At 42.3% G+C, this 24,000-nt stretch overlaps 1 long non-coding RNA gene across 3 annotated transcripts; it reads left to right on the top strand.

Moving 5' to 3' along the window:
- The first annotated feature begins 4,825 nt into the window (after positions 1-4,825).
- Positions 4,826-23,364, top strand: LOC126051247 (uncharacterized). Of its 3 annotated transcripts, none has more exons than XR_007509757.1 (5): positions 4,826-4,944; positions 9,977-10,091; positions 13,932-14,089; positions 15,447-17,377; positions 22,399-23,364. It is a non-coding gene; the product is annotated as an uncharacterized LOC126051247 (long non-coding RNA). The 3 variants fall into 3 exon arrangements; XR_007509758.1 differs by having other exon boundaries at positions 15,444-17,377; XR_007509759.1 differs by having other exon boundaries at positions 12,700-14,089.
- The last annotated feature ends 636 nt before the right edge of the window (positions 23,365-24,000 follow it).

Genomic DNA, 24,000 nt, shown 5'->3' with positions numbered 1-24,000 from the left:
TGATATTGCAGCCTCTAGCATCCCAAGTCAAAAATGTATCAATGCATTCTCTCTACCTTTCAGGCAAGCAATCAGAGACAAACCACCCTGTACAGTTACTACTTGCATGTATCTTAGTTCTTGTCACTCCCCCACTGCAGTCTCTCCCCACCTCATGCTGGGTACATTTTTAATTTTTTTTTTACATTTTGTGGGTTATTTTATTACCAAGTTCTGCGGGTCTGGGGGGTGGGAGGAGAGGTAACTGTAACTTTAAATGGAGATAAATGCAGGAAGAACATCATGGGATGGAATTTTAGTCTGTTTTCTTTTAAGCTCCTGACAGTCAGTGTGTTACTGTCATTTTACAAAGATCATGCTTGACCAGAATGGTGACAACTTTAGTAACAAGTTGCATTGCCTTGTCATACTCTTTAGGAACAAGTTTCCTCTTTTCTGCAGTATGTAGCCTTTCGTCTTTCTGGGATGCCTTCCTCCCCAAATCCTTATCTGTGAAGGACTAGCAGATGGAAAGGCAAGAACTTGAGAACAGCCTGGTGCATATTGAGTGGGTGAGGTTGAAGTGGAATAGAGTAGAATTGCTAAAGTAGATTTGAAATTTCTGCAGAGATTCTAAAGAGAATAAAGGTTCAGACTACAAGCTCTTTTAGAAGGAGGGCAGTGCAGAAAAGGAAAACCAATGACCTACTGCTATGGGTTTGTGTGGCACGGGTTTTTTTGGTGGTTGGGGGAAGGGGGCCACAGGGGTGGCTCCTGTGAGAAGCTGCTAGAAGCTTCCCTGGCTCCAAGTCAGACCCGACTCTGGCCAAGGCCGAGCCCATCAGCGACGGTGGTAGCACCTGTGGGAGAACAGATTTAGGAAGGAGAACCTGCAGTGAGTGGGGGAGTGGGATGTGAGAGGAACCCCTCTGCAGACACCGAGGTCAGTGAGGAGGAAGGAGGGGAGGAGGGGTGCCTGAGGCGGTGGATGCCCCTGCAGCCCCGATGGTGAACGGTGGAGCAGATGTCCACCTGCAGCCCATGGAGGAGCCCGCGCTGGACCAGGTGGGTGCCCCCAAAGATGGCCGTGACTCCATGGGAAAGCCCGCGGTGGAGCGGTCTGTGACTGAAGGGCTGCAGCCCGTGGAAAGGACCCACGCCAGGGAAGTTCGTGGAGGACCGTCTCCCGTGGGAGGGAGCCCCCGGTGGAGCAGGGGATGAGTGCGGAGTCCTCCTCCCCCCGAGGAGGCAGGAGCGGCAGAGACCAGGTGTGGGGAGCTGACCCCAACCCCCATCCCCTGAGCTGACCCCAACCCCCATCCCCTGTTCCCCTGCGCCGCCGGGGGGAGGAGGTGGAGAGAACCGGGAGTGGGGTTGAGGGCTGGGGGGAAGGTGTTCTAAGGTTTGGGTTTACTTCTCAGTGTCCTTGTTTTGTTTTGATTGGTAGTCAATGAAATTGGTTTTGTTTCTTCCCCAAGTTGTTCCTGTCTTTTGCCCGTGACCATAAGTGGTGCGTGATCCCTCCCTGTCCTTACCTCAACCCATGAGCCTGCCTTTGTATTTTCTCCTCATCCCACTGGGGGCAGGGGGAGTGAGCAAGCAGCTGCATGGTGCTTTATTACCGGCTGGGCTGAAACCACGACACCTACTTAAAAAGAAATTAAAATGCATTAAACCTCTTTGAGTTGAGGTTACAAAAAAATTAGTAACAAAAAAATGCAACACAATGAATGTGTGCATGAAAGGAGACAACATCTTCATTTTTTTTCCCTAGAGGCAATAAAGTTCTGCCAGGAATGAATTTGACTTCTGATCAAATTATTATTATGCAGTTGTTATATATTGTGCAGTTTAAAAGGATGTTTTTACTTTGCCTAGTAAGCCTTTTAGGGCTCTTTCTAATGTGTTAGTACCTTGTCTGAAAACAAATGCTTCTCACCCTGTCAGGTATCCTAGGGCATGAATATGTTTCTGCCATCCTTGTCTATTATCCCATTTATTATAACAGTTATACTGTATTTCAGTAACTTTTCTTTTACTTATTTTTTTGTCCTGCCTACTACATAAACCATCATGGATGACCAGAAGCTGGTTTTTATTTGCACTTTAATCTTTGATCTGTTCACCTTGGATGGTCCTTCCAGGACTTAATGCTTCTGTTGGCATAGCTCTCACTATCACCAGTTCATACCAGGCTTTCCCTTGCATCAAAGTGGGTCCCCAGGGAAGGAGTCTGTTCTACCCAGTGTAAATCAAAACATGCAGACCTAGTCCGAGCTACATCCACAGCTCTGTGGATAATAATTACAAGCACAGAAATTACATTTGTCTTGTATCCAAAGCTTTGAGAGTAATTAAGTCTGTTGGGAGCAGACAGGCTGATTTCATACCTTTGTGGATTATTAGGATCTAGCTGTTCCACACTGTGATACCCTTGGTGAAACAAATTGCTGTCAGGTTGACAGGAGCATCCTGGTGCACAGGTCCTGCTTACAACATGAGAGCCTCCACGGGTGTGTCCCCTGCACACTTAAACCTTCCCAGGACCCAGCTCTGATGCCTTGAACAAAGGCAGAAGGAAAATTTTACTGTATTGCTGTATTAACAAACTTTTGCTTGCTTGAAAACTTCAAAATTAGTACAGGATGTACTAATTAGATAAGAAAAACCTTGAGCCTTGTCAATGGTATGTGCTAAAGGTGCCAACAGACAGGAGGCCTCAGGCCTGATGTGCCTTGGGCCCTGATGATAAGCTTTGAGTTCTGCTCAGTTTTTGTAATTAAAACTTGCCGAGGTCAGTTAACTAGGAGAAAGAGATGACCCACACTGCACATGAGCAAAGGGTGCGCACTATGTAAATGATAATATGAATATGTATGGCTGGAATAATATAAGTTTCTGCTTGTTGTAGGTAACGGTGTGCATGATAGGTGGAGCAATCTTCCGTGCACCCAGTGCTGCAATAATGTCTGCTTTCTAAAACTCCAAAATCGAGTCTTAAGAGAGTTTCTTTGACCGGGTCTTTTGGTAACAGCACCGAGCCTGTGTGCCAACAGTGTGACTGCACCAGAGTCCAGGCCAGTCTTTCGCCACCAAAGCTGATATAATGATTCATGATTGCCACACTGAAACAGTAGACAGAGGAGCTGTGTACAAGACCCAAAAAGATATATGCCTTTACCCATCTGTAACTAGCTATTCCTGCCACTATAGACTTTGAGGTTTCAAATTTGTCATTTGTTTTCCTCTTCTGTCCATGTTCCTAAGGACTTTAATCCTTTCTTTTAGTTTCTGATGCCTGTTTACCACACTACGTTTAATCATCTTCAGTCTTATCAACAGTCTTGCAGAGTGAGCAATGCCAAATTGTATGCACATTGAGAAAATGGAAATAAGACAAATCCATTAAAAAAACCAACCCAAAACCACCAAAGGCTACTAAGCACAAACATCACCCCTGGGCTGGCAAGTGCCTGAGCTTCGAGCTGCTAGGAACTGGAAGAATTTGCCATGATTATTTATTTGCCATATTACAATGTGCCCCATGTTCTACTGTTGGCCACTGCTGGACTGGATGGATCTTCAGTGTGACCTCCTGCAGCCATTTCCATGGTCATATATTATGGGGGCGGGTTTTAACATACATGTGCAAAACAGAGGCCTATGCTGATACCATGTTTTAGCAGGCAAAAACATAAATTCTAAGTCCCAGTGAGGATTTTTTCAGATGTTCCATTCACTTCAAAACACATAAAAGGGAAACTTTTTAAAGCCTTAAGGTTAGTGTTTGTTAAAAGACTAGGTTTAAGTCCTAAACAATGCACATATGCTTGAAAGGTTGGCATTTGTGAGACTGCACTATTATCTGCTAACAGATACTGCCTTTTCTTGCAAGCCTTGCCTTTGTTTCTTTATGGTGAACACTGTATTTAAAACAGGGTTTAAGCAACAACTACGTTAGAGCTTCTTTGCAAAGGTTTGGCAAAACAATTTAGTCTGGCTCGTTATCATGAAACAAAAAGATGAACTAAAGGGCAGGCTTTAATAGAAGAGATAGGTAGTCACTGAGCAAACTGCTAATTTCTATTGGAGACAATAACCTTGTTTTGTCACAGCTTCTGTCTCCATCTTGTGATTCTTTTGCATTACAACAAAAGTAGTACAGTGCTGCACTTGTGAATTTTAAAGGCCAACTTGATAGAACACTTACAGCTAAAATTCAGAATATTCTGAGGAATATGCACAACTACACAGGTAGCATCTGGTAGCCTTTTAGATTAACACTGTTTTAGATAGACAGTGCCAAGACAGGACACACCACGGTGTCCTGGTTTCAGCTGGGATAGATTAATTGTCTTCCTAGTAGCTGGTACAGTGCTATGTTTCGTCGCCAAGTAATGTTTAGTCTGAAGTCAAAGATCTGAAGAAACACAAGAATTTAGGAGGGGCACAGCCAGGACACCTGACCCAAACTGGCGAACGGGGTATTCCATACCATGGGACGTCACATCTAGTGTACAAACTGGGGGCGAGGGCGGTGAATAGGTGGTGAGCGATTGCCCTGCGCATCATTTGTACATTCCAATCCTTTTATTACTACTGTTGTCATTTATTAGTGTTATCATCATTGTTATTAGTTTCTTCTCTTCTATTAAACCGTTCTTATCTCAACTCACGAGTTTTACTTCCTTTTCCCGATTTTCTCCCCCATCCCACTGGGGGGGGGGGGGGGGGGGGAGTGGCTGCGTGGTGCTTGGTTGCTGGCTGAGGGGGGGGGTTAAACCACAACACACAGGCTTGTTATTTATTGCCACCCAGTGGACGTTTCTGTCCGCTGCGCAGGTCTGTGCTTCTCCGGACAAGATGCCACGGTTTGAGCAGAGCAAACAAGAGCTGAGCTGGTGCCTTAGGTGAAACCCATCTTCAGCATCAGTTTAACCACGGCTATTGCACTGTGTACTGAAGGTAAGGAACGAGCACCGGTTTTATTTAGCTGTGGGGGTAACTTTTCCAACTGTTTTCTAAGTAAACGTGAGTCTTTACTCTTCAGGGCTGTAGGGAAAGAACAAGCCCTACATCAGTACCTGTAGAGTCAAATATATTGGATTGGTAGAGCCGACTTTACTGCTGTTTGGATAGTTGCATTTTTCATGAGAATACAAGTAGCAGAACGTCTAGCAAAAGGTTCATTTTACTGCCCCAAGTTTGTGATTGAGGGAGCACTATATACTTATATAAAACAAGTTGCAAAAAAAAGTGTATACATTTACTTCTAAGTCCAGTGATTATACTTTACAATCAAATAATAGCACCATCAAGACAATATTACTATTGAAATATCCAGCTTCAGTCACAGCATTGGTATCTAGGTATAAAAAGACACATGGAGGTGTTTCTTCTGAAAAAAATTGGATGTTGACATAATTCCTGGTCAGTTGGAAGGACTACGGAAGCATCAGTGTGCACGTAAAATCCTAGTGAAATACAGCCCCAAATAACATAAATAAGGACCATACTGCAGACAAGCTTAGTTGCAAAAATTATGGTGACCATAGCCTAGCGATACAGCTGTTTTCTATCGCAACAGGGAGTTAGCTGGTTTTTCAAATTCAAAAAAAATCCGGATGTTTTCTTGCTATGGCAGCATCAGTCCTCCACTGCAGAAGTCCAAATACATGACATACCATTCAAGGCCTTTCACATTGTGCCCATTTTATTTCATAATAAAAACTTGGACAGCCAGCATTTAACTATGGTAACACAACCACTATGTTGAGTATAGTTAAGGTTATTGCTTTTAGGAAATACTTTCCATGGCATTTAGAACCATGACTCATAACACTGAAGAATGTTTTCATGGCTAGTAATAGGCTGCAATTAGTATTTTTCCTGAAAAAAAAAAAAAAAAAAAAGTTTTTTACTGTTATGTAAGTCTAGTGATAACCTCAGGGGCTATATGATATTTTTATTTCACAGTCACATGGTAGAATAGTCTATAAAAATTGAACTGGGTTTTATTTATACTTATGTGAGCCAGTGTACTCATCTTCTCACTGTCCCTATGAGGCAGGACAATGTTAATTAAAAGCCTTTAAACCTGTGGATATTGCTTGCCAATATCTAAAAATATTTTTTAAGAGACTGGCATTGATGAACGAAACATATGTGTTATGTCTGTCAGATTAGCCAAGAAAAAGACCTTCTTTTTTCAGATTGCCACACTATTAACCTTTTTCCTGCATCAGGGCAGTCATAGATGGAGATTAAAAGAGATACTTACATGGTCACAGAGGCCTGTGAGCAGGAAAATCATTCCCTGATTTCTCAGTTTCCCATATAGTGCCATAACACAAGGCTGCTCTGTTAAAAGACTGCAGCTGGGTGCTACGGTGCTGTCCTTCTACTTTACAAGGAAACCAGCAGAGCTATGTCATGTTCTTGCCATACCGTACTCCGTAATTAGCGTAATTACTGCAAGGGCCCACCCGAAGGAGGAGCAAGGACGATAAAAGGACATAAATTGAAGCTCAACGTGTGCATGCCCACCGGAACTGTGGACCCCTCAGCTCACTGAAAAAACGCCCAGTGCGAGTTTTCTGTCTTCCCTTTTCTCTCTCGGTCTTGTTCTCTCTTCCCTTTTCCAGAATTCACACACCTCGTCCCTTTAAGACTTAAAACCGTTGACCAAGTACGGGACTGAGTGGATCCAGCTGCCCCTGAGCTCCTCTCTGAGAAGGTGTTTAGAAAGCAAGGTGGGGCAGCTCTGAACTTCATGACCCAACCGGAGGGCTCACCTCATTCCCTGAATCGATGTGTATGGGTAGCACGGGTTAGACGGTTTACTGTGGTAGTCTCATGACAACTCTTGTGATAAACTGCGCCGCCTACACGCCTCCTCAGTTCAGTTTGCTTCTGCTATGAATGTTTAACTTGTTTTGTGTAGTTTCGTCTCCATTTAGCCCAAGGGAATTCCGAAATCAACACCACTCCCTGGTCTGTCCATGCTGGATCATGACAAGGTGTTGTCCTTTCCGGGCATAAAAATGGGATGCTAATCTTCAGTGCTTTTCTTCTCAGGCGGTTTTTAAATGCAGACTGTGTATTTGATGTATTTGTTACTGCTGACAAATTAGCAAAAGGCTTCAACAAGCATGCTGTCCTGTTCGGTCTTAGCTTAATTTACACAAAAGGCTTTAAAGCAAAATTCCTTAGGTTTTCACATTGATAAAAGTGACTCAGATGAGATCTTTACCCTTGGGCTGCAGACTGCAATTCAGGCTGCCAACGTGCAGGTAACATAAGAATCTATTATTCTTTCTGCCTGGAAGATAAAGACTAATGTGTATGGCAAGACCTGCAGTGCCATTGTACAAGGCTAGGAGCTGAAATAGTTCCTTTCCCTTCAGTTGTTAATCCACAGGGTAGATGCACAGCTAATCCCTTGGTCAAGTATAGTAATCGCAGACAGGAGATGTCTGATTAGCCACCTATTTCTTCTGCTATGATAGTAAAAGACTCTACCAAATGACAAAGGTATAAAAGGTATCTATGAGAGGAAGAGCTAGGCTGTAGATAAAATAATGCCCAAGGGGCTGAAAAAATTCGCTACTTCCATGGCTCTTTCAACTGATATTCCTAGTGCATTTGAAAAGAATTAATTCTCTCTGACCTGTGGTGCACAAAATCTCGCAGGACTGAAGCACAACTCAGTGCTGCCCCAAGATCGCCTCAGTCTCCTTTTGCTTCTTTTGCTGTAGTCAGAAATTAGTTTGGAACTTATCTGAGCAGGAATCTTAGGCTCAGAGATATCCGCCATACTTTCTGAAACTTAAGTAAAATAGCTAACATCCTCGACTTGGCATCCTCGACTTCAGACATTGAAGGAGTCACTGAGTTTGGCTTTCTGAGTTAGAGCAGTGCAAATCTGGAAGCATTCAAATAAATAGCAAGTCCTGAGGGTCATGACCCTCAAAAATACTCATCTCTCATATTCACATGTCAGAAATGGGTATTACTAGATACATGTAACAATACCCCGTGAAAAAAAGGTTTCAGATGGGAATTCAGTCCTTATTCTGATACTGTCACATCATCGAAAAAGCTTACAGATTTATGTCCAAAGTAACTATACTAGAGTTTTCAAAAAAAATCAAAGTGGGAACAATCTAATGGAAAATTATTTTTAAAATTATTAAAAATACACACCATAGTTTTTGTGAAAACTGTTGCTGGTGTAAAAATCTCTAGTTTTTTGAAAGTACATTTCAAAGCAGACAGATCTGAATTGAGACAGCAGCATCTAAAAAATAGGCAGCCACTATTAACTATTGCCAAATATACCTTGGAGCTGTAATGTAATTCAGCCTGGCTTGGAACAGAACTCTTCCTGGAAATGTCAACCCCCAGTGACAATGTTATAATGACATAATTTAGACCCTGTGCAAAAAATAATAAAAAAAGTCAGTTTATACCTTTGCTGCAGTGAGCAGAAGCATATTTAATGACCCTTGGAGGAGTCGCTACTCATTCTGCACACCAGAGAACAACTATTTGAAACCGGTACTCCGTGAATGAGGTTTTTCCCCACATTTTGTCTATTTTTCAGGCACATACAGTTGAATCAGTAAGGTAGGGAAAACTTGGGAGTTCAGCAGCTGGAGAGCCTTAAATCAGTTCTTGAAGACATTAGGAAGTTATTAAAGAGGTAAGAGTGGGAGGAAAAAATTAAGTGCTTCTTTCCCTATGGCACTGTGGTCCTGGGTGTTGTGGAAAACTTGAAATAGCACCAGGGAGTTTCCTCTTAGGCATTTTCGCTGAAGGTACATTAGTTCTCCATCAAGAAAAGAATTTTGTTATTCTCTCAATAGTTACATGTATTTTACTTTCTACTTCTAACAGTAACTGTAACTTATGGGACCAGTTGGCATCCACCCAAGGGTACTGAGGGATCTGGAAGAAGCGCTCACCAAGCCACTTTCAATCATTTATCAGCAATCCTGCCTAGCCTGGGAGGTCCCAGTTGACTGGAAGTTAGCAAATGTGATGCCCATCTACAAGAAGGGCCGGAAGGAGGATCCTGGGAATTACAGGCCTGTCAGTCTGACTTTGGTGGCAGGGAAGGTTATGGAGCGGATCAGCTTGAGTGCCACCACACGGCATGTACAGGACAACCAGGTGATCAGGCCCAGTCAGCATGGGTTTGTGAAAGGCAGGTCCTGCTTGACTAACCTGATCTCCTTCTATGACAAGGTGACTCGCTTAGTGGATGAGGGAAAAGCTGTGCCTGTTGTCTACCTAGAGTGTAGTAAAGCCTTTGACACCATTTCCCACAGCATTCTCCTGGAGAAACTAGCTGCTCACGGCCTAGATGGCTGGCCTCTTTGCTGGGTTAAAAACTGGCTGGATGGGTGATCCCAAAGAATTGCGCTGAATACAGTTAAATGCAGACCTGTGCCATATCTTCCAGTCTCGTACACACCTGGGATTTGCCAGGGTATCTCAATTGGTGGTGGATGTCCATGTGTGACCAAGCCAATGGAACACCTTTTTTAAGGACATTCCACCTGGTGTTTGCCCTGCAGCAGGACACAAAAATGCCCAAAACATTTTCTGCACTATCAGGAGATTTAGCTTTCATAGCTGAGCACAACTACTCATAGAATGTCTTAGAGAACGGAACGACTAAATACTGCCATCATCGCAACACCATGGGGTCAGGTGTACCTGCACCTATGACTGCCCAACTATACAGGAATGACTCAGACCTCCACTCTCTGCTATGGGGGTATCTAGGCTCTCCTAATACAGTAAGATGGCTCTTAGTAACCCAAATACATCTCAGAGCAGAAGAAACAAGTTAGTCCCTCTAATTAGCCTCGGTAGTGGCCGAAAGGACTCAGCCCAGCAAGGTGTCTTACTGCAGCTGCTCCCGTACGTTAGTGCCGCCCCCGTGTTTGGCAGCTGGTCTGACAGTACCAAAACCTGTTTTGCCTTCCAGGTGTGTCTTTCGTGGTGGGTATCTGTGGCCGTGCTACCCATCTCCAGACACTAGGTATAACAGAGCAGGAACTGTCTATCATCCAAAGTTGTAAGATGATCCCCGCAGTGGCGAGGTAAGATGATCAGTTAAGTCTCTACAGAAGCTTTGTGGTGATGAATGGAGCAGTGCAAAGCCTTGCTGTGGGACAGCATCTAGCCTTTTCTGTTAACTTGTCCAGATGATATTTGTAAGTTTTCTGCAGTGAATGGATAGCATATTTATTTTGTCCCTAACCTATATTACATGTGTCTCCACCAATTTACGGTCTTCTAAACAAGAGAGCACAAATGTACAGTGACAATATGTGTGACCTGGTTCATATGAAGCCACAATTTGTACAACTGAAATTTCTGGAATCAGTTCTGGAAAAGGCGGGCTGATTTTTCTCCCTGCTGCTGTTCACTATTGAACAGTGGCAGGTATGTGTTACAATGGTCTAAAGTAATGTAAATTTAATCCAATTCAGCTCTTGAAGTGATTAGAAATGACAGGAAAAGAAATAAAAGAACATCTATAAAATTTCTGTCTGCCTGGTATGGACACCCCAGTGGGTTTGGAGAAACATAAGGACTTCTGGCTCAGTGAGCCTCAGAACCTCTCCACATTTGTTCATCAATTGTTATTCCTCATTAAGACCCTTTTATTGCTTTAAGACTTCAGCTGCTAGTGAGGCCCATTATATTATGAATCATATAGAAAGAAAACGTCTCTTCTCTGGGCAAATTGCACATTACATAGGTGAAGACTAGTGTTTTATGTTCTCTGTGTACATTCTCTAAACATATGGTCTGTTACAAATTTAGAGTGACTCAGTATATGGGGCTGGAATTTTCTCCAGTCAAACTAAAAGGCTAGTCAGCCTCCATATACACAGCCAGCAATACGTTTGTGGAAAACTCTGTTTCTAAAAACCACTTCACAAGAGATATGTTGAACTGTTTTGTCCAGACGTCTGTGCTACAAAATACTGCAGGACTTGTTTTAAACACAGACTTTGAAAAAGTTTGCTCAGTGCTTAAGGTCTGTGTGACTTCTGAATAACAAACGAGCTTACCTGAATTGTATGAAGGAACAGTAGCCTGCAGCTGTCTTGTTACTACTTACGTAACAGCTGCTTCAGCTACTGTGCTCATTTAGAAAAGTCAAACGATTTATGTGAAAGTGTAATCCTGAAAGTTTCATGTTCAACTGATTTTTTCAACACTTAAAAACCTATTATGAAGTAATTAACATTGTAAAAAAAAACATTTTCTAAGCAAACAGCCCTATCATGTAGGTTACAAAGCTTGTAAGCGGTTGGAATTGTTCATTCCAAAAAGTGAACATGCTGAAATATTCAGCATCTTCCTCCTTTTGAGCACAAAACCCCATGACCTGTATTTTCCATAGCATGTGTAACCCACTGTAGCTGTGCTGGGATGATTTAACTATTTCTCAATACTCTCAAAATGCTTGCAATTTCGCTCGCTCTCTTCTATTTCTCAGCTTTTTCTGTTAGGGAGCCTTACAGGAGAAGAACTATAATCTTCACATTGTAGCCTTCACTTCTACAGCTATTCTACATATATTTTTTTTGTTGGCTTATTTTTTTGAGCAGAACTGGTCATTGTCATGCAAATATAACTAATATGGTGAGGCAGATTCATCGCTGAAGAGGAGGAAAGCAGTACACATTTCCTGACATGACACGCCGGTACATGGGCACTCTCAGTGAATTCCCAGGGTTGTTGGACATCTGGCTGCAATGTGTCAGCATTCTACCATAGAGAGAAATTGGGAGAGGAATAGAGAGAGCTGTGACAAGTTCCGGGCACTGCCACCTTCCCAGACATCAGTTCTGGGCTCCATGTGCACAAATGCTGCCACTTTTGCCTGAGAGCACAAAGCTGGGGTAAAGCTTGGAGGCACAGATGTTAGTCTGGGTCTCCTGCGCTGCGGAGACAAAAAAAAGTGAAGGAGAAAGACATGGCTCCTGCACACAAGAAGTTTTTCTTTTGCAGTGTCTGGGTTCAGGATGCCTGAGGTGTGAGAAAAGAGGCATAGATGGTTCCCTGTCTGATTTCTCTGTAAATCTTCAAGAAACTGACTACACATTTTTAATTAGACATTTAAAAAGAATTACACAGCAAAGAAATTAGAGGCTAGAGAAATTTCAGCACAAAGAAATTATTTGAGTCAATATTTCAAGCCTTTCCCTCTCAAATGCACTCCTGATTTGCGAGAAAGATAGACAGAGAGAAGCGGCTGTGATTTACTTATTATTCCTAATAAACCGTTTTAAAATTTGGAATTTTTTAAAGATTATTTTTATAAAGTTTTTGTCAATAGAACTTGTTTGGCCCACTGTTATAATGAAGCTTCTTGCTTCATGAAACTTTTCAAAGAAATTTGGGGTATTTTATTTTTTTTTTTACTTTACGACAGCAATTAGCTTCATCTTTTTCTTCCAATTTTCCTGCAAGCTTAACTATGTTAGTGTTGTAGAGTTGCCAGATGGTCTTTTTGCAGGTACTATATAAAAGTCCCACTATATGACAGTGTACTCAGATCTTGAAGAAATAACTCCTTTAATTAGGGTGTAGCTAATTTTGAATGTGGTGTTAATTTTCAGAAACCAGCAAGGGGACTGAAATTCTTTCTTTTACTGGTTCAGCCCAAATTTTGGAAATTATTCTCTACAGACTGTATAAAAGGATGATCCCGATTCAAGACATAGTGAAGCAAGTGAAAAAATGCTTTTCCAGAGCCGGACATGTTCTCTGCTAATCAAATCCCTTTGAGAGCTCATGCTGTGAGTGCATTCCCTAAACCTGCAAACACACTCTGAGAGCACGTTACAATGTATGTTATACGGTGACAAATTATGAGACACTTGCAGGTAAATTTTATATTTGCTTTTAAGTCCCTCTTTGCAAAAATTGGCAATAATTACAAAACAATTATATGGGAAAAAGAAACCTTCCAAATAGGCATGGTCATGTGTACATTGAGATAAACCAAGAATAGTTAGTTATTAAAATGTCTTTTTTTGTTACTTACAGGTCTAAACCCCATCTTTCAATCATTACTGAAGATAAAGTTTTGGCATGCAGGGTTACAGGACTTAGCTGCTAATGTTCAACATCTGGTTTAGACTGATTACCAGACATATTCAACAGCTGAGTAAAACATAATCGTGCATCTTGATAGTTTCACATCTCTTAGCCTTCAATTTCTGAGCTGCTAGTAACCACAAGGCATTTATTTGATGCTTGGTGTTTTATTAAGTGACCCATAGTTGAGTGTTATTCTTTAATGTTAAAAGGCTTTTCAAAATCCATTTGAGTCTACTAGTGCTCCCAGGAAATTGTGCACTCACTAATTTTTCAAGATGAATATCCTGGACTTAATGGAGCATAGAGTTCTTTCACTACCAGTAGGCAAGAACTCCAATTATACATTATTTACCTATTAAGATCAACTTAACAAAAAAGAACCGGCACTTGCAAGATCAACCATTCTAAAATGCTCGGTCGTAAGCTAAGGAAAAATTAGCAAATTGTTATAAAACAGCCATCTCCTACCAGCTGCTCTCATTTCGTTTTCTGCAATAGTTACTACATATTTATGACCACTTTATGCATGCACAAATATACACATATGCGCAACAGATATCTACCTGTGCTATCACAGAGTGAGCTGGGATGGGATTTCAGCAAGCCAGCTCACTGTTGAGCATGTTGTAGGCTGGCTCCTGCAGCATTTCCCTCATAAAGACAATACCCTCTGGAAGTCTCTAAAATACTCTGTAAAATAAGAGTCTCGTGAGGATGTAAAGCAAAAACCTTCCTGATCCTCCAGCTAGCTGGCGGCATATTTTGATGACAAATTATTCAACACCAGAGCTTCTTTCCATTTATTGTTCTGTTTGCAGGGAATGTGGAAAGAGACACTTACACTCTTGTAAACTGAGATGATCAATGTGGGATTTCCAAATAAAAAGCTGATGGCAACATTACAAAGCTCCGCTTATGTGCAAACATTACAAATGATCATCTAATGCTTCAGCTGCTGAAAAAAACCAAAGAATAGGTAAGTTATTGTTGACTTCCACACTTTCAGTCACTTACTCTATGACTCTTAGTGCTGTTTAAAATCCACAGCCAATCTTTGTGATCTTTGCTTCACAGTAGATTTATGGCAAAGCAGTGCCTTCATTGTTTTGTCTGCGATGCTGATATCCTTTATTTTGTAGTTCATTTATTTTGTTACTCTTTCTATTTTTATTTTTCCTCATCGGTTTTATCGATGAAAAACATTCCCTTGAGTTGTGACTGAGTTGTGTCCTTACTCTTTTCATAATGCAGTCGTTAAATGACCTGCTTGCTCAAAATTACGACAGTACAGAGCGAAAACAACAGATAAAAAGATTAATTATGCAGAGTTCATAATGTTTTCAGAATTAAAATAAGTCAGAGCTTCTTCGCCTCTCTACTTTAGCAGCACAATTAAGTTCATCTCCATGGAGTTTTAGCATCAATGCACACAAGAAGACAAGGCCGTCTTCTCAAAAGGTGTAATAAAGTATAAGTTTATATCACACCATTTGAAGTTTTAAGGAGATAACAATGGCTATGCTCACTCCACCAATACGTGACTATTTTTTTCCTACTCACAGATGAAATCAGCATATATTGCATGCAGTTGCTATGGGCCATTGTAGCCTAGTACAAAACACGAAGGCATAATTCTTTAACCTGACAAATTGAAAGAAAAAACACTGACCACTTTCATGCACCGTCATGCAAGGAAGTTGCTTAGACCTACAATTTCCAAAATGTCATCCTTAAGATTCGATTCCTGAATCCTTGTTTACAGCTTTAAATAAGAGTAATCTGATCACATTTTTCTGAGCAAAAGATTTCTTAGCCGCTATTGAAATGAAACTGCCTTTACCCACTTTTCGTCACATACATGGTCAGCAGGTCTGCAAGCATGATAGGAGCTTCAGGGATTTGATGGGTTGGTGGTGTTCAGGTAGGGATGCCGCGCTGTGAGAGAAGCAGCAGTGAAAACGTGCAACTGGACTTGTGCCAGCAGCTTTTTTTTCTTCTTTCTGAACACAGAATTAATGAAAAACATATGCTATATTTCTAAATACAAATTCATGATAATCATAACCAGACTTTCACATAATAACGAAAACTATGTACGGTCATTTTGGTCTGGGAAAAGGCTAAATGTACATTCACTTCGTGAGGAATGCAGATTTATTGGTAAAAATTCACAGACATAAACAACATGAAAGGAGAAATACTTTCCTACACTCAAAAACATAGAGTTATTCTAGTGACCAATATATTCAATAGGCCTTAGTTCAGCTTGAGATAAGCAGGCATTTACGTTCCAGATTGTAAATAAGATTTAACTGCGGCTTAACCATCAGCAGCAATCAGTCGGCGGCAAGGCCAGCAGTGGTGACAGTAAGTTGGCGGCAAAGCACTAGATTGAGTTGGACAGAGAGGTTCCCGAGGCACAGGAGCCCCGAGGAAGAGCAGAGAGACCCATCCAGAGCTGGCAGCTCTCACGGGAGAGGCTGATGCAGTGTGGACGTCAGCAGGGGCAAAGCCCTGAGGAGTGCCAGCGACCAGGGCGCGTGGCGTCAGAAAGGGCGGCAGGTATGGCGCGGCCCCTCTTCCCAGCTCAAGAAGGCTACTCAAGTGGAGGGCATCGGCCCAGAAGGAGACCCAGGTACGGTTGCCACTCGGGTGAAAGCCATTGCTAGGAAAAATGTGGCGACACAGACAGAGCTGCCACGCAACCATGCAGGTGCCCAGGTCTCCGGCTGCAGGGAGCGCCTGAGTCTATCACTGGTGCCGGAGGGCAGCGGGGACAGCTTCTGAGTGTGGTGTGACCTGGTGGGTGATCTGCTCAGCCTGGTGGCTGAGCTGAAGGAGGGAGGGGAAAGGTTGAGGAGTATCAGGGCTACCATCCCTGAGGCAGAGGCAGCAGATGGAGGCTCCGCAAGAAGAGGAGGACCCCCTGCCCTCTTGCCACCAGGCAGTAGGGGACCTAAGAGGTGGAGGGGAATGGATACAGGTTCCTGCTCGGGGAGGTAGGAGAATCCTGCCCAGGTCTCCTTCACCTTCCCAGTTGCCCCTACACAACAGGTATAGGGCTCTGGAACTTGAGGACCAGGTCAATGAAGATCAGGGTGTAGATGAAGGCCTATCCGGGGGGGGGGTGCCTAGGCTAAGTCAGGCAGCCCCACGCATTATCACAGCCTCTGAAAAAAAGAAAAAAAGAGGGTAATTGTCGTAGGCAATTCCGTGGACCTGACCCATCCCATAGGGAAGTCCGCTGGCTCCCTGGGGTCCAGGTAAAAGACATTACCAAGGAAACTCCCTGGTCTGGTTTAGCCCTTTGATTATTACCCACTATTGGTCATGCAGGTTGGCAGTGATGAGATTGCAGGGAGAAAGCCAAAGGCAATCAAAAGGGACTTCAGGGCACTGGGGCGATCAGCGGAAGGATCGGGAACACAGGTAGTGTTTTCCTCAATCCCTTCAGTGGCAGGGAAATGTACTGAAAGGAACAGGAAAACACACCTGATCAATATGTGGCTCAGAGGCTGGTGGAATTTGGGGGTTTTTTGACCATGGGGAGGTTTATATGGCACCAGGCTTTGCTGGCAACAGATGGAGTCCAGCTATCTCAAAGGTGGAAAAGGATTCTCACTCGTGAGATGGTGAGGCTCATAAAGAGGGCTTTAAACTAGGTTTGAAGGGGGAATGGGATAAACCTAGGTGCACCAGAGACGAGCCCAGGGGCAGCATGCCAATGTTGGGGGTGGATTTGATAGCCCAGCTCAAGTGCATCTATGCCAATGCAAGCAGCATGAACAATAAACAGGAGGAACTGGAAGCCATTGTACAGCAGGATAGATACGACTTAGTCACCATCACAAAAACACGGTGGGATGACTCCCATGACTGGAGTGCTGCAATGGATGGCTACAAGCTCTTCAGAAGGGATAGGCAAGGTAGAAGAGGTGGTGGGGTGGCTCTCTATGTTCGGGAGCATTTTGATTGTACAGATCTACACGATTGTGATGACAAGGTTGAGTGCTTATGGATAAGGATGAGAGGGAAGGCCAACAAGGCAGATATTGCGCTGGGATTCTGTTATAGACCACCCAACCAGGTTGATGAGATGGATGAATCATTCTACAAGCGGCTGGCAGTAGTCTCAGAATCGTGTGCCCTTGTTCTCGTGGGGGACTTCAACTTTCCAGAGATCTGCTGGAAATACAACATGGCAGAGAGCAAGCAGTCTAGGAGGTTCCTGGAGCGTGTAGAAGATAACTTCCTGACATAGAAGGTAGGTGAGCCTACCAGGGAGGAGCCTTGCTAGATCTACTGTTTACAAACAGGGAAGGATTGGTGGGGGGTGTGGGATGGTCGGAGGCCATCTTGGGCATAGTGACCATGAAATGGTAGAATTCTCAATTTTCGGTGAGGCAAGGAAAGTGGTCAGCAAAACCACCACTATGGACTTCCAGAGGGCAAACTTTGGCCTTTTCAGGACACTGGTTGAGAGAGTCCCTTGGAAGCCAGTCCTGAAAGGCAAAGGGGTCCAGGAAGGCTGGACATTCTTCAAGAAGGAAATCTTAATGTCCTGCTTGACCAACCATCAGGTCCTTCTATGACCAGGTGATCTACCTAGTGGATGAGGGAAAGGCTGTGGATGTTGTCTACCTTGACTTCAGTAAGGCCTTTGACACTGTCTCTCATGGCATACTCCTTGAGAAGCTGGCGGCTCATGGCTTAGACAAGTGTACTCTTCGCTGGGTAAAAAAAAACCTGGCTGGATGGACAAGTCCAAAGGGTTGTGGTGAATGAAGTTAAAACCAGTTGGCAGTCACAGATGGTGTTCCCCAGGCCTCGGTATTGGGGCCAGTTCTGTTTAATATCTTTAGTAGTGATCTGGAGTTCAGGGGTTCGAGCGTACCCTCAGTAAGCTTGCAGATGACACCAAGTTGGGAGGGAGGGTTGATCTGCTCGAGGGTAAGAATCTGGACAGGCTGGATTGATGGGCTGAGGCCAATTGTATGAAGTTCAACAAGGCCAAGTACCGGATCCTGCATTTCGGTCACAACAACCCCATGCAGCGCTACAGGCTTGGGGAAGAGTGGCTGGAAAGCTGCCCAGCAGAAAAAGACCTGGTGAGGCTGGTTGACAGCCAGTTGAATATAAGCCAGCAGTGTGCCCAGGTGGCCAAGAAGGCCAATGGCATCCTGGCCTGTATCAGAAATAGTGTGGACAGCAGGAGCAGGGAGATGATTGCTCCCCTGTATTCGGCACTGGTGAGGCCACACTTTGAGTACTGTGTTCAATTTTGGGCCACTCACTACAGGAAAGACATTTTGGTGCTGGAACATGTCCAGAGAAGGGCAACCAAGTTGGTGAGGGGCCTGGCGCACAAGTCTTATGAGGAGCAGCTGAGGGAACTGGAGTTGTTTCCTCTGGAGAAGAGGAGGCTGAGGGGAGACCTTATCGCTCTCTACAACTATCTGAAGGGGTGTTGTAGTGAGGTGGGTGCTGGTCTCTTCTGTCAGGTGGCTAGTGATAGGATGAGAGGAAATGGCCTCAAGTTGTGGCAAGAGATGTTTAGATTGGATATTAGGAAAATTTCTTTACTGAAAGGGTTGTCAAGTATTGGAACAGGCTGCTCAGGGAAGTGGTTGAGCCACTATCCCTGGAGGTATTCAAAAAAGTACATAGACAAGGCACTTCAGGACGTGGTTTAGCAGCCATGGTTGATGGCTGGACTCAATCCTGAAGGTCTTTTCCAACCGAAATTATTCTATCATAACAACTTATCAAGTGATCAGATCCAATGACCCAGGGTTAGTGTAATGCCTCACACCGTTCCAGTGAGGAAAAAAACCCACCCCAAACTCCAAAAACAAGCAGTTATACTTAAAGATGAAAAAAAACCCACTACATAGTAATTTTTTATTATTCTGCAGAACTTTAGAATAACACTTTGTATAGCAACAATTCATAGCAATCTATGTACTCAGAGGGGCCTAAACAATATTACTTCACTTAAAAAGTTTTACGTGCAAATAACCAAGTATTTAAAGACATGAAAAGGAATCATTTAGCTGCATAGAACTGTCCTCAGAAAAATTATGTGATATGTTGGTTTGGGTATTTGTTTGAATCACCAAGTCAAAAGAAGCAGTACCAAGTTTAACAATAATGGTTACTCAGTGGTTTTGGATAACACTTTCAAAAACTGTTAGGTGAAAAAATATTTAAAAACAAATTCTAAATGATACAATGTGAAAATGGCAAAAAATACACTCCAAACATTTTTTTATTGCAGGAGACAAAAAGGCCACAAACAACCCGTACATATTACTAGCTACAGACAGATGTAGAACATGGCACCATGTTCAATTGTGCAAATCTTGAATCTACATGATCTAAAACTGATCATACATTCTGTTGTACAGATAAAGTCATACAGGAACTATTGTACCATATTTGATATGAAATACAACGCATTACTAGGCACAAATACCAATGTTCACATTAGAACTGTGCAAATGACGGCATTACTCAGTTTTTACTATTCTGAATCAAATACATTTTATCTAAACTGTATACTATGTTTTACTGGAAAATATATTAAGTTAATGTTAGGAAAATTAACAGGAGGCTACATTGTTTAGAATTAAGTGCCGTGTGTAGAAGAAAGAGTTGCGATTATGGTGGGTTTTTTTACTGTTTTTGATGCTGCACTCACTGGCTCAGTTTGACTTCTAGAAGAAGAACTAAAGGTGATCAGAACTTAAAATAAAGCACTTGTACCCATCATAAAACAGATTTTAAAACCTGACCATAAAAAACATGATGTTTTGATAGTCTAGCGAATGTGGAAATTTATTCATATTCAAGAACTGTTCTCTCTTGACATTCAGTGCAACTAAAAATAACCCCCAAAATCCCATATCTACTTTGTCACCAATTACTCTAAGACTTACAGATACAGAACACAGCAGTGCAAGAAGAAGTCCTTAGATACTTTGTCTTTGCTATGGAAGTATCAAAAAGATGAAGTCTGTACTATAGTTTTGTGTTCTTACATAATCAACCATCAAAATACAAAGGTAACTTTAGCTGTATATCTCTACTATTAAAAATAGGTACCAGATACAGTACTTTAGTTTCTAAGAAGGAACAGTAATAGTCTAGACACTTTGAAGTGGAAGTTTAAGTAAAAAAGGGTAATGTGAGAGAGGGATAAAATGTCAGCAGCGTAGTGTTTACAATAGTGTTTGTGGAATCCCAATCACTGTGTTCAGATATCTACCATGCTTAGCCATGAAAGTTCCAAAACTCTAAATGTGTTACATATGCTGTATCAACTAAAAATAGTAGTGGAAATGTCACCTGAAAGCAATTCATAGGATTTAGGAACCCTGTGACAAAAAAAAGAAAAGTCTTAATTGCCAGAATTTTGCTCACTTTTTAGGCTATAAAACCAATAGATCTTTGGCGAAAAACCAATCAATCACAGCAAAGTCTCAGCTGCATAAACCACATTCTGAGGTCTGACTAGCTTGCCCTACATCACTTTCCAGTTTCTCAGGACAATGACTCAAGTTCACTTATTCCCAGGTCAGGATTAAGGTGAAATGTCAGCCGGGATCCCTTAACTCACAAAACTCAACTTCTATTTGCTCAAAACAAGAATTAGTATGCTCATAACAAGAATTGACATGAAACTACGTCAGTAAACTGTGTAACATGCTCAGCACACATCACAACATATAATACAAGCCTTGCTTATTTGGGGATCAGTTCACGGAAGACAATAAGGAGAGCCTTCCCATTGGGTCACAAGGTTCAGAGCATACCCTCCTTGCTTTCTAGACTCCTTCTCAGAGAACATCCTAGGGCCAGCTGGATCCAGTCGTAGTCCCAGACTTGGTCAATAGTTTATGTCTAAAGGGAGGAGGTGTAGGGATTACGGGGGAAGGAAACAAACAAACCACCAAAAAACCCCAAAGAGAGATAGAGAGAGAAAAGAGAAAGATTTCACCAGTTCTGGGTCCAGCAAGCTAAGGGGTCCAGTTCTGGAGGGCGTGCATATGTGGGGCTTCATTTTGTGCCTTTTTATAATCGCCTTGCTGCTCCTTCAGGCAGGCACTCAAACTCATTAGGTTAATTAGGTGTCATATGCAGTTTGTGCTTCTAGAACCCTTGGGAAATGGGTCAGTGGGCTTGGGGGGGTCATCTGGGGATTAAATTCTCCCTCCCTGCAGGTATGACCATTCTTTGACCTTTGGCCATTTATGGTGAGCTGCCCCACTCAGCATATCAGAATACAGAATTACGCACCCTCTGACACTTAGCTAAAGCATGAAAACTGTGCCACTGCTTTCTAAGTAGTTAACCAATAATGATTCACCTATGCTGCTAAGTGCTCAAGACTGACAGAACACAGAAGAGAGCCTGCCATCTCTATCTATTTCTTGGAGCTTAATCCATCTATAACCAGACTTCTCAGGTGCTCAATGCTTTATGGCAAATGGCAGTGCTAGTATTTGGATCACAGACATTTTAGGGGTTTTTGAGCTTGCTTTCAGAAGTAGGGCAGAAATGGCTCAAACTAAAGTGGTGTCTCCCCTCTTAAGCTAATCATCTAGTTTGAATTAACCAAAGGGGTGTGGATTCTTTTGATTCACTTTTTTGCAGAGCAGAGAGACTCAAATGACATTACTTACGAAGACAGCCTTGAAAAGCCTTTCAACAAAAAAAAAGTGCCTGAACCTATCCATGCTTTGCCTTGGCTTACACAATGTTAGTCTTTTGAAGAGGAGGAAAGCTTTCTGACGTTTTTACATAAGGCCCAAACAAAAAAACCCAACTACCTAAGACACTTTGACCAAATAACCTTAAAATGCAGAGATCTCTCCATGAGAATGGTTTTTATGCTGTGCTTACACAAGCTGGATATGACTAAATAATTTAAAGGACTATCAGCAGTCATTCCCTGTAATCTTTCTATAGTTTTAAATATTAAGAGCCTTTACCTTTGCAGACTAAATTAGAAGGATGGTCTGGAAACCAAAGATACTATGTATCTAGTCAGGGTGGTTTTACTTAGTGAAGACATACAAAATAGGAGTATTTTGCAATTTATGCTCCATTTTTCAGTATGTTATTCCTACAGGCAGGAACGTGTCTTAGACCAAAACATACTTACCAGAAGACATTATGTCAATAATTAAATGCAAATTTTACTTCTATTTCCAAATGACAGAATGCATCTTCATAAAACTGAGAAATCATTTAGCTGAAACTAATTCCTGATCTTCCCCCCAGGAAACCAAGCAGCAAGCTTCCTCTGGACTTCAGATTAGTTTCAACTTGTAGGAGAACAGACTACTAATGACGAAAACAGAAACTTTTACAGAAGACATATCCTGAAACCAACACCTAGATCTTTTCTCAAAAGGAAAATATAACTATTACACTGCCATCTGTCAAGAAAGCCCTGCTGTTGGACTTTTTGATGGAGAAGGAGTTCTAGAAGCCCAAACCAGCTGTTTCTACCCGCTGAATAGAGCTACACAGAGTATTCTTTTGGCTCCAGATCACAAATCACTGATTAAGATATTGGAGATGCAGGATAAGCAACAGTATCTCCACAAAAAGGCAGGAGTTTGCTATGCCTGTGCGAAACTGAGGATTGTGGTAGTTCTGCAGAGGATTCCAAGTGGCAGCACCTATCCTAGAAAGAGACTTTCTGTATGAGGACAGCAACCAATTCACAAATTATGCAGAGGTCAATTTCGACATGCACAACAAGTGTATGCTGCAAAAATAGAACTAAGTTCTCTTTTAGTATTTTGTGACAATTCATTGACCGTTAGAAGAGAGGCATTGACATTGGCCTTCTGAATAGACTATCCTTGTGTATATATAGAGACATCGATATATGCTTGTTTTCAATCCACTTGTTAAATGCACAGTGAAGAGCGCTCCAGCCATCTAATGACAGACTGATATAAAAATCAATTCACCTTGGAAGTCAATCAGTACACATTTAAATGGATCAACTGAAGAGTGACAATAGCTTGGTGAAGTAAAGTCTTTATTTATATAGGACACTTATCACGGCATATATTTGTATTTGGTACTTGAACTATCCCACTAGCTTGGTCACTGTGTCAGACAATTTGTGGAAAAGTGTTTACATAGAGCAGAGTATATTGCTGAGTTCTGTGATGGGACCTGGTATTAATTTGGTGATGAAATTTTATTAAAGGTGAAGTGAAACAATGTAGACTTAAAAGTTATCTTTTTTAATTTAATAAAAAGAAAAAGACTAAACCTGGAGCGCTGTTCCTGAAAGCCTTGCAAATTTTTTTGCTCTATTTGAATTTAACAGATGCCAGCTTAGTCTAACAGCTCTCAGACTAACATGGCATGTCCCAGCAGGAATCTCTTCCCTGTGGGCAGCAACATCCCCTAGATACTTGGCAACTATCAGGACCTGCAAAGCAGTGTCACTCTGCCTCACCACATGACTCAACATCTGCAAAGTGAGCAGTGACATCGTACTCCACAAGGCTACTTTTCACACTTGTCCAAGCGCAGTTGCGACAGAAATGTTCAACACAGCTGGAGGTAGCAACACCGTAAATTCCTACTCCCTTACAGCACAAAACTTGTTTTACTGTCAGTGATGGCCAGTTACTGGGCTTTTGTCAATCTGACCTATGATTAAAAATAAGGATTCAAGTAACCCAGAAAGCTTGCAAAAGCCAAAGGTTTGGGTGATATATTAAAGGCAAGAGCAGACGAGATGTTACAGTCTAAAACTTGCTATCTATTCTACAAGAAAATAGTGTGCTTGAAAGAGTGAAGGGAAAGAAATATTTCCAGGAATGAATGGAGGCAGACAAGTTAAACAATAGCTAC

The sequence above is a fragment of the Accipiter gentilis genome, chromosome 27 (assembly GCF_929443795.1).
Source record: "Accipiter gentilis chromosome 27, bAccGen1.1, whole genome shotgun sequence".
Lineage (NCBI taxonomy): Eukaryota > Metazoa > Chordata > Aves > Accipitriformes > Accipitridae > Astur > Astur gentilis.
This window is presented reverse-complemented; position numbering and strand designations above follow the sequence as displayed.